Below are 17,189 nucleotides of genomic sequence, written 5' to 3' on the forward strand. Positions count from 1 at the left end.
CTTCACCATCTGTTCAGTAAGGCGACCCTATGGACTCCACAAACTAAAATGACGTCAATTCAAACATGACTAATCAATCTCTGGCTGACATACATTTAACAAAGAAGAAAATGAAACACTGATACCTCCAGATTCCATTGAATTGTTCTCGTTATTATAAAGCTGGAAGACTCACCCGGGAGAATGAATTGTCCTACAACACGACTGCCATCTTTCAGCTGCATGGAAAACAAAATTAAAAAGAGCAATAAATGTAGTGAGTATGCAAAATTAGAATGAATTTCATTTTAAGCAGTGTTTGTACATTCATGAGACTGTAAAGCCCTGACTGGACTATGCTGCCAAATATTTGGTGTCTTACGTTAATCATATATGACCTTAAAACTCACTGTAAACTGGAATTCTAACAGCTGCAGCTGCCTCTCCAGTTATAGTTTCAGGATGAAGGAAATAAATATAGACAGAACAAATAATTTTGTCACACTTAGTCATGAGCACTAATAGATGCTGAACATTTTTACAGAATGGAAAAAAATTGAAGGAAAGACAAACAAAAGTAAATACACATAACTTGCATTAAATAGAGTCTGGAGTGTGTCCAATACAAATTTCTGTATCACAGTTAAAACCAGAGCCAGGATGAACAAAACCATGGGTATAATCTACAGCCCAATGTTTGTTTCAGGAATACAGAGCAATTGCAATGCATAGGTGTAACTGGATCAACACTTATACTTTAAGAAACAGGAAAATACATTATCCTTTACATTCCTGCCTTTATAAAGTAAGATATTCTCTAACTTACAATGAACAGTCCCAATGAAGGTTTGCATATATACACACAGCTGGTAACTCATCACAAAACTGTGGGTACATTGCACATGTTTTTCCTCCAAATGCAGTCATTGAGCAGGAAACTGTAGGCAAATCAGCCATGCTATGTCCCCTGCTCAACAGCAGGTCCTCTGTAGAGGGGACACTCCTCAGTAATGTGCAGCATTGTTTGTCTCTCTCCACAAATGCATAAGGGGTTTGTACTGAGGCCCAGTACTGGAAGTTGGCTGTGCAGGGGCCCTGGCTTGTCCTGCAGCTGTTTAGCAAGGACCAGTCTCGCCGTGGTAGTTCAAAGCCTGCCATTTGATGGATGGGGTTTGTCACAAGGACCTTGTTAGTGACTTCCTGTGTTTCCCATTCCTTGATTCAAAGGATGTCACTGGTAGATCTTGCTCAGGAAGGTTGCTCCATATGGGGCGCCGAGATGGAAGGCGGGTGGTAGGTGGATTGAACATTATGGAGTGGTAAATGAGGTGCTCCAGTGGTATGTGGTTAGAAGCACAAAAAAATGCAAAGGTAAAAGGCTAAAAACAGTGACAGGAAATGTAGAAGAAGGCAACAGCAGAGGGAGTAAGGAATTTACAAACATAGTTTGAGGAAAAGTGAGAGATGGACTCAAAATAATGATGTCAACTCATTATCAATAATGACCCAGGCTAATGCTAAAAGTACATCAATGTTTCTTTCTAGTAGCTGCAATAATTGCCTAAGTTATTAGCTGGTTTATCATTTACCATGTTGCGCACTGTATTGTAATGCACATCACACAGGATTTTAATCAAATCCGTATATACATCATCTGCACTTTCCAAGTTATCTGGGCCATGCCTAAGGTACCTGTGATGGATTCCTTTAATGTAAAAGCAAAAGTATTCAGATAGAATTGCCCGTTTCGTACACACACTTTCAGTTGTAGCCCAGAGGAGTTGCTTTCTGTGAAAACATATGTTTCGGCCAGCCTCCTGCTGAATGCTTGCCATTTTTCAAGCTACTTATCGAGTTTCCAGATTAATATGTAGACTAACATGAACTGACATTGTCTGCACTGTGCACAACACCTCACTGTAAAACAGTTATTGTATTGAATATTTTACTGAAAAATAGCATGTTTAAAGATACAGTACTTAGAACCACAAGATACCAAGTATAATGATAAATAATTTGAAGCTTAAAAAAGGGAATTGTGAAATCCAAAAAGCACCAAAGATAGGCCACTAAAATATGCTTATACTGTGTCTGAAGAAAAGGGATTTTCTGGAGTTTCTTTGGGACAATAAATAATCTTTATTTCCTAGTCACTGTAACATTTTTCATAAGCATAATTTCTTGCCCAAGAGAAATTTAATGCAGACACAAATCCAAGTCCCTCAATGACCACAAAAGCAGCTGGTAACATTCAGGTGGCAGTTGAAAGAAAATCTCAACTGTAACATCAGAAAGAACTGAAATAAAAAGAAAGCTGGAAATATTAAACATCTGAAATAAGATCTGAAAATGATGAAAACAGTTGAGATGGATTTTGCATTTGAAGGAGTAAAATAAACAAACATTTCAGAAAGAAAAGAAAGACTTGCATTTATATAGCACTTTTCACAACACCAGACGTCTCAAAGCGCTTTATGAAGTGTAGTCACTGTTGTAATGTAGGAAATGCAGCAGCCAATTTGCACACAGCAAACTCCCAAAAACACCAAAGAGATAATGAGATCATCTGCTTGTGCAATGCTGATTGACAGATGAATATTGGTCAGGACACCAGGGATAACTCATCTGCTCTTCTGCAAAATAGCAGCATGGGATCTTTGACATCCACCCTGAACAGAAAGATAGGACCTTGCTGTAACATCTCATTGATTTATGTGCTCAAATCCTGGAGTAAGACTTGAAACAAGGACCTTGTGACTCAAAGACAAGAGTGTTACCAACTGAGCTATGGCTGACACATAGGTCCAATTTCAGATGTAATTCTATATTCCAACTCAAATCTGAAAGGGATCACAGCCAGGAAGTGGGCGCTTTTTTTTTTTTACAGATCCTGATTAACCTGCTGTGCAATTCCAGTGAGGGATGAAAGTTTGCAAGTCAGCTTCTGAGACGGTACTATGCAGGAGTAACCAAATGTCTTGGCTCAAGTTTCTATGCTTTTTGCTAGTATTTCACTAAGTAATGTAATCTGTAGAACACTACAGGGATGAAATTCAACTTTAGCCGTGGCGCAAAACAGGCAGTGGCAAATCAACTGCCCATTATATGTCACGGCTAATTTTCCTTTTCATCAGCAGTAAAATGGAAAATTAGGCCATGTGTATAATCTACCACCGGCTGTCTTGCAACCCCACCAGAGTTGAATTTTACCGCTTACTGGGGAGAAGCAGGGTGGGAGGTGGGGGGGGGGGGGGGTGGGGGGGGGTTGGGGCGGGGGGTGGGTGGGAATCATTCAGGCTAAACGCCAAACAGTCACAATATTGGCCATAAGGCCAAGGTGCCCAAAAATCGACAGTCAGGCAGCCCAAACCATTCTCCGAGGTGGGCCTAATTAACATTTTCTCACCAAGCTTTGGGTGCCAAGTGATCTATTAAGTATCCATTTGAAATGTAACACCTGTAATAACAATAGACAGCAGTACTAGTATCTTCTCACTGGGATACCACAAAGAATAAGGCTATTGTAGCACCATTAAATAGCTGGTAAATAGATTTAGAACTAACTGGCTCAATCTGCGAATCGCAGCATTTCATTTCTGAAGGTACTGAGGAGACTCTGGTAACATAAATATTAACAAGTCTCAATTCTTTCAGCAGTTTGATTTTCTTGAGTTGTATCGTATAGTGTTGAAGGATGGAGTGGACGTGTGCGAGTTGAGTTGTCAGTCTCTGGATTGGTATTCTGGGTACGCAATGTCATAGTTATATGCTTGGGACTGGTTCAGCTTCCTGTGGGGTGTGAAAATAAACAGCAGCTGCCCTGTGGCATATCAGAGTCAGTCAGCTTTGAGCTGTCAGCCCACTAGAGCAGAGCAAGCTTGAAAACACTTATGTGCCTCTTTTTTTTATTTACACTCTTTACTCAACAATATTGAAGTGGTTCATATTTCTCTCTTCATGCTAATACATTATGTATGGAAGATACACAGCAGGGCTCAAAAAATTACAAAAAGGAAATTAAATCACAAAGCGGCATCAGACACACAATTCCTGAGACCAAATAGTGAGTTATGCAAATCTGATTCACTTGGTAATTTATTTTCCTTGAACCGCAAATCACCTTTGGCTTTTATTACAGTTTGAAGGGCTTTCCAAGTTGTTGAAGCTTTTTGTCTGTCAATTTTCCACTTATTATTGGAGGTAAGGTTCTATGGTTGTTGGGAGCCCTCCCAAGATCTCACCTAAATGGTATTCTACCATATATGAACCAAGGCAGTGAGGGATTGATTTTAAGTCCCGGATGGGACTGTGGCCTAGTGAGCAACAAGCTTGTCCGGGGCCAGCAGTAAGAAAATGCAACCAATTCTAATGGCCGGATCTCATGAGTGAGCTGCTAGCCAGCTTCTTGATCAAAACAGCAAGGAAGTTGGCAGAAAGTGGCTGCTCAGCCATTAAAATCAAGCAGCAGGAGTCCACCAGCAGAAATCAGAGGGAGCAGTCCCTGGAATCTTCAGGAGTCTTCAGGAAGTGGCGGTGTCCAACAGGGATTCTAGGCGAAGAAGAGGAAAGGCAGCTTCTAGGTTTACTTATAGGACCAGGATGAGTGTTCGTACTCCTCCCCCTCCTGACCCACAAGGGAACAATTTCTGGGTCATTTCTAACCCTGGATTCACTTCCCAACAGCTTTGGCCTGGCAACGATGGCATTACTGCTCCCCACTCAAGCATCAGTCTGATTTTACAATGGGGGCCAGTGAGTTGGTCTTTTTTTTCTTCACCCTTCAGCTTGAAAAGTATTTGCACCATAAATTGTGGAAGTGCAAATTGGTAATGGCATGATGAGATCAAAGAGGAATCTGGGACCTTGGTGAACATGGGACCAACAGTCTTAACCAATTAAAGTTAAGGAAGAAACAGAGGAATGACAGAGAAGGAAATAGGGTGAATTAGAATCAAATTAGATACAGAAAGACAAATGGAGTTGGAAAGAAAGATTGGATTAAGAACAAAAGAAAGAGTCAGAAAGGAAAAATACCAAAATAATTGAAGTTTTAAAAACCGCTAGGAAAAGTTTACTGCCTGCAGCTGTAAGACTCCACAGTTACAACTGTTCCCTTCCTATACCTCCAAGGGTTAGTGTGATTGCCAGAATATTGGCCCTGATTTTGCAGTCAGTGGTAAAGCTTCTGGCCTTAAAGAAAGCTGCACGGACAGATTTAGTAATCGCTATGGTGAGGACATTAAATATCTGGTCATGTAATTGATTATAGCATAGTTCAATGGGGATGTCCAGCGTTGAGCTGCAGTGATATCATCAATCTGCCCAAGTAACCAATCTTATTAAAGAATTCTCACCAACAGCCAACCTGGGAATGAAAAGCATGAATAATCAAAATACTTTTCAAAATTTTTTACAGAAAGCAAAATAAAGATTGGGACTGTTAAACCAATGTGTTTTATTGAATGATAATTTTCTTTGATCTGCTGACTGGAGATCTGAATTTATATATTTTTTAAGAAATTTAAAAAGAGCGTTTAAAACAGTATGTCTGCTGGCAGCTTAAGATGATTACCTAGTTTGCTACACTGCAAAATCTTACATTGCAAATGACTGTGAGGAGAGAGACAAAATGTCTGTGCATATCCCAGCAAGAACAAAGACCCAGGAAGTTTAAAGGAACTACCTGTTCTTTCAGCAAGCAGAGAAATACTGCTAACTGCTATGTTTGAATCACTGAGTGACTGTCATGTGACAAACCCCTCCCCATCTGTGGTTTTAAGCTGGTGGTTGCTCTGCAGTAGAAGAGAAGCAACTGGACTCAGACATAAGCAGACCCTAAGTGCGTGTTCCTCTCTCTCTCAATTTCTATTCCAGCTTGAAAACTTTCCAATCCTGCTTGATGACTGACCACCTTTGCATACTCCAGCTACAATCAGAAACCCCTTGGAGGAAATCATGCACATCATTATCTCTAAGAGACTCACTGAACCAGTCTTCTACCTCTTCAAACTAAAAGCCTCAAGACTACTGAATTCAGCTAGAAGCCAGTCAAATCACCAAAGTCCACAGACTGTATACCTTTTCATGGACTCTAACTCAACCAATCTACCTTTCTCCACTCTGTAACCTATTTGAGTGTGTGTAAACCTCTAGTGTATGTGAGAGTGAAAGTTGGCACATTGTTTATTCTTTTATTAGTTCAGTTTTGGTATGATAAAGTTAACCTCTTTGTTAACTCAAGAAAACCTGCCCCATTGGTTCTTGTTATGATCATAGCAAGTAAGTCATCAAACACCTACTGAATTGACCAGCACATCCACTTTAAGAAAAAATTAAACCTGTTGTGGTCTAACAAGGAAAGGGAAAAGAGGGAAACCCTTCCACCCCTCATCACTTGACTGTAATGGGGACATACACATGGGGTTAAGGTAGAAGCTGAAATATCATGAATAATTTTTTTTTAATTAATTAGATAAAAATAATCTTTTAAAAAATCTAATCATTTATCATAATGGAGACATTTAACAACATTCCACAAATATAAAACTATTTTTTCAGGGCCAGATCAGTTGTTCAGCAGTACTTGTTACTCAGATCACCATTAAAAATCCAGTTACACCTCATTGAACATGGTGTAATTTTTTAATGGGATTTCTAACAGTGATGCAAGGGTGAGAAAGGGGAGGCTCTCAACAAATCAACTGATTTCACTGATCGCCGGCTCTAGGAGTGGTGTGGGGGGTGGGTGGAGGTGGGGGGGGGGAGGGTGGGTGTGGGGGGGTGGATGTTGTTCGCAGCGCCACCTGTGGCAAAGCAATGAATGGCAGACCACAACTTCAGGATTTCCATATTAATCAGTACTTGCACTAAATCCTGAAGTTGCAGTCAGATTCAGAGGGGTAATGATGGCAAACTCTGACAGTTCACCATCAAAAACTCAAAACCCCCACAAATTCTGGTCCAATAATCTCATTTTTAAGAGTCCTTAAGTTGTTAAATACCAGCCCTAACTTTCTGCAGCAAGTTTAAATTGCATTTATGGCACAAATGTAGCAATTTCTTGATATGCATGATGCAGCTGATGGCGAGTTCTAGGTTTTCCGAGGTTAACAGCAGAACCACGCAAATCATCCAACAACTTGTGGTGATATAAACTCACGGCATACCTCTCCTTTACCCCAAATTGCTGGGTTATTTACGCACTGATAACAGTGTGCGCATTAAACTTACCATTATTTTTCCAGCATGATGCTGCTTGCTCTATGAGCATTTAGCCAGGCAGCAATGCTGCATGCATTGTGATATAGAGCTCTTGTCCTGTAAAGTGGTCAGAGGTTAGTTCAGTATGAAGGGTAAGCTGAAATTATGGGGAGTTAAAAAATAATGGACAAAAATTATTTTTAAAATACATTTTAAGAACAGTAATCTTCAAGAAATGATCATAGTAAGTATTAAATAACAGTAACTGACAGAAAATACCAGAATGAAAGAGAATAGTTTGGATGGCTGCGGTCACTAGGTATCCATATACATCCATCAGATTTTGCTTCACCCAATTAGAGCAATTAAAGTGCCTGGTTCGGAAATAATCTACTGCAAAGGAACTACTGATATTCAATCTAGCAGCAACACTTTGTCACTGTAAATTGGTACCCTCTCTCTAGCTGGGTGCTGTTAATATGAATCAGTAATGCACTTGCTGTGCAAGAGTGAATGTAGTATGCTTCCAATAATCCAAATGACTCCAGGGACAAATTACAAGACCAAGCCAGTGAGGGATCCTGTAAATGTCTGCAATTCTTCCCTTTCCAATTAGTGCTGAATTATGTACTGTTTTTATGCTGTAGACTTACATCTCATAGGAAGTAAGCTGAGATGGTGCAAAATTATTTCATATGGGACCATATGCAGCTGTTAGAGTGAAGGGATTCATCTATCAGTCTGAGCTGACTTCAAACCCCAGATGTCTCTCCCCCTTCTCACCATGGCAAAAGTGAAAGATCTATTTTGGAATCTTCAGCTTTAAAAACACTGCTGTTTGCTTCCATGTTTTGGTTAAAATCCAACAATAAAAATGCAGTATATGCAAAAAAACTGAATGTGGAGAACAGCGACATTGTTTGAATTGTTTTACAACATAGAAAATCACCTTAGTGTACAAATAAGAGGCTTAATGTAATCATTGGTAATATTTTGGCAGAGAGAGTGAGAGCAGTTTGGAGAGGACCTGGCACAAGGATACAAAATTCCTTTCCTTAATGTGTACAACTCTTTCTGTGCCTCTGCAAATATGAATGCTTCTTTGAATCATTTTGAAGATCCTGCCAAAGTTTTTTGCTTTAATTTTATTAGAATATTTCCTATATTACCTGTATGGCCTCAGAAGAAACTTTTCTTTTTACATTCTTGTTTCAAAAATCGTGTTAAAGAATATCTCTAATTTGGCACAGAAGTTCCACATATGGTGTATATCAAATGACTTTAAATAGGTTTTCAACTAATTTATCAATAAATAATATTGGCTAAAGTATTGTAGAGAATTATAAAGCTGGTGCCAAATGAAACATGCTAGCTATTCTGCAAAACCAGCACTGTTTTGTGATACTCTGCAATTTTGTTAATGGATGCAAAAGCTCGAAAATCCTGTTCTAATAATTAGATGATTGAATGTAATGCTATAAATAGTCAGAAGTCTACCTAAAGATGATTTTTAGCCACAGAATAATGCTATAATCAATCATAATCTGAGTCACAATTGTATTTTTCTTTACATTCTAAGAACAAAATATCTTGCAATCGGTCATTGCCAGGATTATGTCCTTTTTAAAAGTGTACCGAGAATCACTTTAACTGAATGGTCCATGCCATACTTTAATTCTAGAATCTTCCTATCATTCATAGTCAACGGAGAAAAATCTTAGCGTTTAACTCTTTTTCAAGCTGTTTTAGGTTGTCCAGAAGTTTTTAATAAAACTTAAGTTTGATTGACTTAAGAAACAGCTCGAGAAAGCTTTCTATAAATAGTTGCTAATAACTTCCACATTGTGTAAAGGGTTTACACCAACAGCAGTAAAGTATTTGACTTAAGTTATCTGAAATCAGGCACAAAAAGCTACATCTCAGCTGACATCAGCAACTAAGCACATAATGAGGATCAAACTTGATACTTTCTTTGTCCATACAGTTCAGCTGCTCACTGAGCCAATGAAGCTATTTTCTATACATTAGGACAATATAATGGATTTGTTTTGTGAGGACTTGTTCTTGCAGAAGTCTGGATACATTTTTCTCTATCTGAAGTATACAGATTGTCCATATTGCACTTGAAAGTTTGGCTCAGTATGTAACCTCCTTCTGAGGTCTCCACCATCACAAATGTCAGTCTTCAGCCAATTTGATTCACTCCATGTGATATCAAGAAACGGCTGAAGGCAATGGATACAGCAAAGGATATGGGCCCTGACAACATCCCGGCTGTAATACTGAAGACTTGTGCTCCCGAACTAGCCGTGCACCTAGCCAAGGTGTTCCAGTACAACATTGGCATTTACTCGACAACATGGAAAATTGCCCAGGTATGTCCTGCCCACAAAAAGTAGCACAAATCCAATCGGGCAAATTACCGTCCCATCAGTCTACTCTCAATCATCGGCAAAGTGATGGAAAGCATCATTGACAGTGTTATCAAGTGGCACTTACTCAGCAATAACCCGCTCACTCATACACAGTTTGAGTTCCACCAGGGCCACTAGGCTCCAGACCTCATTGGTCCAAACATGGACAAAAGAGCTGAAATCCAGAGGTGAGGTGAGAGTGATTGGCCTTGACATTAAGGCAGCATTTGACTGAGTGTGGCATCAAGGAGCTCTAGCAAAATTGAAATCAATGGGTATCAGGAGAAAACACTCCACTGCTTGGAGTCATACCGAGCACAAAGGAAGATGGTGGTGGTTGTTGGAGGCCAAGCATTTCAGCCCCAGGACCTTGCTGCAGGAGTTCCTCAGGGTAGTGTCCTAGGCCCAACCATATTCAGCTGCTTCATCAATGATTTTCCCTCCATCATAGGTTCAGAAGTAGGGATGTTCACTGATGATTGCACAGTGTTCAGTACCATTCATGACTCCTCAGATACTGAAGCAGTACATTCCCACATGCAGTAAGACCTGAACAACATTCAGGCTTGGGCTAATAAGTGGCAAGTAACATTTGTGCCACACAAGTGCCAGGCAATGACCATCTCCAACAAAAGAGAATCTAACCATCTCCCCTTGACATTCAACAACATTACCGTCGCTGAGTCCTCCACCATCAACATCCTGAAGGGTCACCATTGGCCAGAAAATGAACTTGACAACCATGTAAATACTGTGGCTACAAGAGCAGGTCAGAGTATGTGAATTCTGCAGAAAGTAACTCAACTTCTGACTCCCAAAATCCTGCTACCATCTACAAGGTGCAAGTCAAGAATGTGATGGGTGCAGCTCCAACATCACTCAAGAAGCTCAACACCATCCAGGACAAAGCAGCCTGCTTGATTGGCACCCCATCCATCACCTTAAACATTCACTCCATCCACCAACAGCACACAGTGGCAACAGTGTGTACCATCTACAAGATGCACTGCAGCAACTCACCAGGGCTCCTTTGGCAGCATCTTCTAAACCTGCGACCTCTACCACCTAGAAGGACAAGGGCAGTAGACACATGGGAACACCACCAACTGCAAGTTCCCCTCCAAGCCACATACCTTCCTCGCTTGGAACTATATCAGCATTCCTTCACTGTTGCTGATCAAAATCCTGGAACTCCCTTCCTAACAGCACTGTGGGTGTACCTACACCACAAAGACAGGAGCGGTTCAAGAAGACAGCTCACCACCACCTTCTCAAGGGAAATTATGGATGAGCAACAAATACTGGCCTAGCCAATGGCACCCAAATCCCAGGAACCTATAAAAAAAGAAACAGGTGATCTTTACATCAATGCACCATATCTAAGTAAGTTTCACCGATGGTTCCTTCCTTCTATTCTGATTGTGCTTTTAGTTTGCTTCCATCAGATCTAAAATGACTCCTTGAATAATCCCAGACTACCCATCTAACAGATTGTGTATAAAGTGTTGAATGAACTATTAGCCAGCAGAATGACAAGCAAGTGGCTGTTCTAATAAATAGAGGTAAATGGAATTGAAACTAGTATTACTTCTTTTCAGCTGTACATGAGGAAGGAGAAGGTTCTAGATATGGAGGCACAGTGAGAAATCGGTACAATAGGTGTGCATATTAATGAATATTAGAAACATTGAAAAATATGCAACATGAACATGATGGTGCAGCCCATATTCTCAAACTTCAGGGAATGATACCATGAGATTCAATAAGAAAAGGAGTGAGAAACAGGAGTGAGTGAAAAATAAAAGTGAACAAAGCTGCCTTAGTGAGGTCTGTGTCTAATTCACCTTGGAGTTTCTTTCGTCATTTCCCTGTTCCTTAATTCTTTCTCAGAGTGAAATATTTTCAAAAGTTTTTGGTGGTGAAAGGTAAATAAATTACTCACAAATTTAATGAGCTCTGATTTTGTGATCATACTTGATGATATTGTGATTGCTCAATTCTTTCTCGTTAATGAATAACATAATGGCAACTTGATGGCCTCACCCTTATTCATTAATAATAATGATACCACCTAACTACCAGAGGAAAAAAGTCACTTTGCAATCTAAAGAGCATCATTCAGAATAACTTTGAAGCAATAATGATCCATGTTAATGAGTTGAATGGATAATTATATTGTCGTGACAATTGCAGATGTTTTTCAGAATCAAGGCCTAAAATTATGTTTGATTAACTGATAATTACGTTATAATTTTGCTTTATAAAACTATTCCTTCACACTTGTTTCATTTGGAATCTATCTGAATGATCATGAACAGGTATGATCTGGTAATGTGACAATCTTTTGCTCAGCACCACAAATGAAAGGGTTACTTCATCCTTGCAATTTTTTTGTTAACCATATGACACTTCTATTTAATTCAACAGTGTAAGGCTAAGTATTTGTATTGAACATAATCATTTCCCCAAGTTGAGAAGATCTAACTGTAGATATGAATCTACTGACAATTGCCATCTTGCAGATAATTCTTGCTATCCATGTTACTTATCAGAAACACATTCTCAATAACGGTCTTTCAGTCTGCATAGTTACACATTTTATTCTGAGCTTCTATTTGAGTTACAATGGCCTTGATCACTTCAACTCCCAATATTGAACCCATGCTATAGTTTAAATATTCCCTTTGTCTCCCAACAAGTTTTCCCACAGAGGCAAAGAACATCACTTCCTCACAATTTTACCTAATCTGGGTTCAATTGCTCCATCTTAACATCACATCATAAAGAAAGGAAAGAAATTGCTTTATCTAATGCCTTTCACAACCTCAGGACATCCCAAAGTGCTTTACTGCCAATGATGTACTTTGTAAGTGAAATCATTGTTGTAGTGTAGAGAGCTGCAGCATCTAATTGCACACAGCAAGGTCCCACATACAGTAATGCGATAATAACCACATATCTGTTTTGGTGATGTTGGTTGAGGGATAAATGCTGATCAGCACACTGGGGAGAACTTTGAAATAGTGCCATGTCTATGTCGAGAGTGCAGAGAGGGCCCTGGGTTAACATTTCACCTAAAAGATAGCACCGCCAACAGTGCAGCTGGTTGGTTGGCATCCTTCCATCCATGAAAGATGATGGATATGCATTAAACAATCCATTTAGTTGGAGTGTCTTCTTTTGGTGCACCTTTGTTGATGGCTGTGAAGGCCAATCCTTGAAGGCAGGTTCTGCCACTAATGTTGCACATGAAGCTACCAAGTGACGCTGTGAGTTATTGCTTTTGATCTTGGTGCCTGTTGATAAGCTGCTGTAGCAACTGGTCATCATGGTAATGCACACCAGTCCACAGTTAGTGACTCCCAAGTGCAATAGGCAACATTTAGGGCCTTCATGTCACACTTGCAAGCATCCTTGAAGTGGAGATTTGGGAGCCCCACTGGTCATCTGGCCCCAGCTACCTCACCATGAGGAAGGATATGCGACTGTCTTCCATCCTGTGGACATGTCTGATACACCAAAGCTGCCTCTGTTTGTGCAGCACTCCCTCAGTATTGCACTGGAGTGTCAGCCTACATTATGTGCTGAAATCTCTGGAGTGGGGCTTTAATCCACAATCTCCTGATTCAAAAGCAAGTATGCTGCCATTAAACCCAGCAGACATCATCTTCGATCACAATGAGTTGCTGAGGTACCTTGTACCATAGATGAGATAGCCGCACATTATTCTCTGCTCCAGAGAAACAAAGTACAGTTACGCACATAGACTTTCACTGAAAAGAAGCTCCTTAGGAATTCAAAATATGGGCAATGGCTTCTGGTCTTTCAAACACAAATGAAAGTATGGCAGTAAAACCTTAATTATGAATGATTCGCATGTAGCAGATACTTTTAAGACCAAGTGCAGATATCCATCAAAGCATTAACAGATTGGAAGAATATTTCAGTCTTAGCTGCTGTGGCCAACACTTCCCTACTGTGCATAAATTGGTTTTGACATTTCCCTGCAAAGTAAGTAACTAAACTTCGAGTGTGATTCATTGGCTGTAAAGCATGTTGAGATATCCTGAGGATGTAAAAGCTCCTTTGACAGCACCTTCCATACCCACAGCTTCTACCATCTACCAGCTGCAAGATCCCCTCCAAATCACATGCCATCCTGACTTGGAAATATATCGATGTTCCTTCACTGTTATTGGGTCAAAATCCTGGAACTCTCTCCCTAACAGCACTGTCGGCTTACCTACACCACATGGACTGCAGCAGTTGAAGAAGGTGACTCACCATCACCTTCTCAAGAGCAATTAGGTATGGGTAATAAATGCTGGCCTTGCTAGTGATGTCCACATCCCACAGACAAATAAAAAAAGGTAACTTTTTTCTTCCTTTCTAGATTCAGTCATAAACCATGATTGGAATTTGCACTTTGCTCAAAATAGCATAAATTGATATTACCCCATGTTAGAAAGTTTTGTTTTTGTGTTGAAATAATGGCCTGGAATTTCCATTAGGTTGTGCCAGTATTGTCTGCACAATTCAGCCAAACCAGTGCAAAAGACTGAGGAATTTCAAGCGCAAATTATGTCTAGCACAAATCAAGTTTCCGAGATCTTTTGCACTAATTTCAGAAGCATTGCATTGGAAGACGGCCCCATCCACATAACTTTCCACTAATTTTGCCTGATTGTGGCGCTTCTAAAAGGTTTTTTTGGCGCAAGGGTACTAATAGGTATCCTTTAAAAGTTTTTCATAATAATTTACTGACTACTTTACCTATGTAAATGGGTCGTTATAGTTTTTTAAAGTCATTTTCAATTATTTAAAATTGGGCTGCTCACAGGTAGTGGACTAGACAGTCTGATTAAAAATGCTTTTTTTGTGATAAACCCATTTTCAATTATATTAACAAAACTGTATCAGGTTGCTACTCTTAAAAATATCAAAGAAGATTTTTTAATGCATTTTTAAAAAAAAAGTATGTTCTAAAATGCTGCCTAATTATACTGGTTAATGGAAGATTTTACATTCGGCCATATGCAAATGAGTTTAGAAACTGAAGGAAATAAAGCTCTTCTGAAAATTTGAACAAAGATAGGGCAATTTGCACCCAGATTGCAAAAACATATTCATTATCTTTTGAGTATTATGTAACAACATAATAGAAACCATGTTCAGTCTTAAACAAATTCTTTGGTCTCCCATGGATTTCTAAACATTAGATATTCATCAAATGCCAATCAGCAACATGTCAAGATACATTGTATTAAACGTAGCAGTAAAAAATAATTGTTTGACAAACATGCTGAGTGACAAGTGCTGAGCAGAGAGTTCAAATGGATTATAAGATTAAATATCACAGTTTGTAATTTTAAAATACAATTATAACATTTATTTCCACATTTCTTCAGTTTCCCCTCCCCCAAGAAAATTAGATTTAGAGATTTAATTATTTTCCTAATGTCCTGTCTGAAGGTCAGACAAACTATTTAATACTATGATCTGCTTTGAGGAAACAACATTTTGACAACACTAAACTTGCATTTTCACATCATTATACTAGTTACCTTGTCATGTAAGAGCAGAAAATGACCTTGAGATGACGTTGTGGAATAATACGTCTGAACATTTAATGCATTCACCTCAATTCCTTCCTCTTCTATCTTAGCAGAGCAGTAAACCCATTCATTTCAAAAGTGCTGGAGATATGGTTCGGAGGGGCTGGGGCATGCGCCAAAAACTGATTATTGTCCATGGTGAAACAGAAACTGGGTACGTGGGAACGATTTTCCCTATCCATTTTGGGTAAGAACCTGGTCATCAGGTGTGTGGCACCCCCAGCGTTGCTCTACGTGGCACAGGTTTGTCCCATATCCTGCTCCAGCGTGGTGGCGGTCACCCGAGTCATCTTCTGCTTTATCAACAGATAGAAAATGGACCATGTCCGCAGATACACAATGCACAAACTTCGAGATAAAGAGGGAGAAAACTTATTTTCATCCTGATGGTCACCTTTTTCTGCAGTTGTATCAAATTGTGCCTAGACCCTTGGTAAACTAACACCAAGCGTCACTACCTGCTGAGGCTCTATCTGTCCCTGGTGTTGCGAAGGATGGGTCTGGCCGCATTGCCGCGGAACGCTCCATGCAGTTGGACTGTGCCGTACCACCTGTCCCTCGTTGAAAAGTTTTTACAGAGGAACACCTCTGACCACCAATCCATCAGATAGTGGTCTGCATGTAACATCTTCGAGGTCCTGCGGGAAAAGGAGATGGTGGATCCTGTCAGATGGTTCCCTGAGCAGAATGTCAAGTTCATTTGGCAGAATGCCTCATTGCCAGAACTTTCAAACAAGCACCAAGACGTAGCTTGGCTGGTGGTGAGAAGGACCCTCCCCGTCAGATCCTTCCTGCATGCCTGGAGTCTCACCGCCTCCGCACGCTGTCTTCGAGGTGGCTGCAGTGGGGTAGGGACCATTGCCCATCTCCTCCTGGAATGTGCCTTTGCAAAGCACGTCTGGAAAGAGATGCAGCAGTTTTTGTGGAGGTTCATCCCAAGCAGCTCTGTCATGCAGGACTCTGTGCTCTATGGGCTGTTTCCAGGGGTGCACAATGAGATAAACATCAACTGCTGCCGGAGGACCATCAACTCGGTGAAAGACGCACTTTGCCCAAAGTTTGCTGGACTTCCAGTGCAAAGAGCTATCCACGACCAAGTGTTGTAGACTCACACATTCCAAGGTCCAGGACTAAGTGCTAAGGGATGCATTAAAGCTTGGAGCAGCGGCCGCAAAGGCTCAATAGGGAAAGGCCACTGTCTAAGGCCCTCCCGCCAAAGTATACCGAGGGACTGGAAACATTGTGAAACCCCTCGGGCTGTATGCACCAGAGAATTTTTGACATGAAATGTAAATGTACATTGTAAGTATAACCTGCAATGGAAAGTATAGTGAGGCACCTCATGAACTGTATTGAAAGAAACTGCACTTTGCACTTTATGTAATGTCAAATTTGAATCCTTATGTAATGTACTTTTACAATTATTATGAATAAAGATAATTTTTGGGAAAAAGCCATTTTTTTAAAAAGAGGAATCAACAACCAGTTCTTGTCAGACCTCACTGTAATGTCTTCCACTTCGTTCTTCTTTCCATTGGCCGCTGGCTCCTATATAGCCTTTAATTATGACCTCACTCCTGAAATCTCCTGCTGAATTGTGTGTGTAGATTACTATCTCCCTTTTTCCATTCAGGTTACCACATTATTGTACGAATTGACTTAGAACCAGAGAAAAGTTACAGCACAGAAAGAGGCCATTCAGCCCATCATGTCTGTGCCAGCTGAAAAAACTAGCGGCTCAATCCAATCCCACCTCCCAGCACCTGATCTGTAGCCTTGCAGGTTACAGCACTTCAGGTGCAGCTCCAGGTACCTTTTACATGAGTTGAGGGTTTCTGACTCCACTACCGATCTGGGCAGTGTATTCCAGACACCCACCACCCTCTGGGTGAAAAAGATTTTCCTCATGTCCCCTCTAATCCTTCCAGCAATCACCTTAAATCTGGGCCCCCTGGTAATTGACTTCTCCACTAGGAGAAAC

General features: G+C 40.3%; 1 protein-coding gene across 1 annotated transcript in view; it reads right to left on the reverse strand.

Moving 5' to 3' along the window:
* The window catches only part of LOC137378589 (uncharacterized), a 639,386-nt gene that overhangs the window by 206,605 nt on the left and 415,592 nt on the right, over positions 1-17,189 (reverse strand). Inside the window, exon 3 of the mRNA XM_068048892.1 lies at positions 176-218. The gene's annotated coding sequence lies outside the window, so the exon portion shown is untranslated. The remainder of the gene's footprint in view (positions 1-175; positions 219-17,189) is intronic.

The sequence above is a fragment of the Heterodontus francisci genome, chromosome 17 (genome assembly GCF_036365525.1).
Source record: "Heterodontus francisci isolate sHetFra1 chromosome 17, sHetFra1.hap1, whole genome shotgun sequence".
In the NCBI taxonomy this organism is placed as follows: Eukaryota; Metazoa; Chordata; class Chondrichthyes; order Heterodontiformes; family Heterodontidae; genus Heterodontus; species Heterodontus francisci.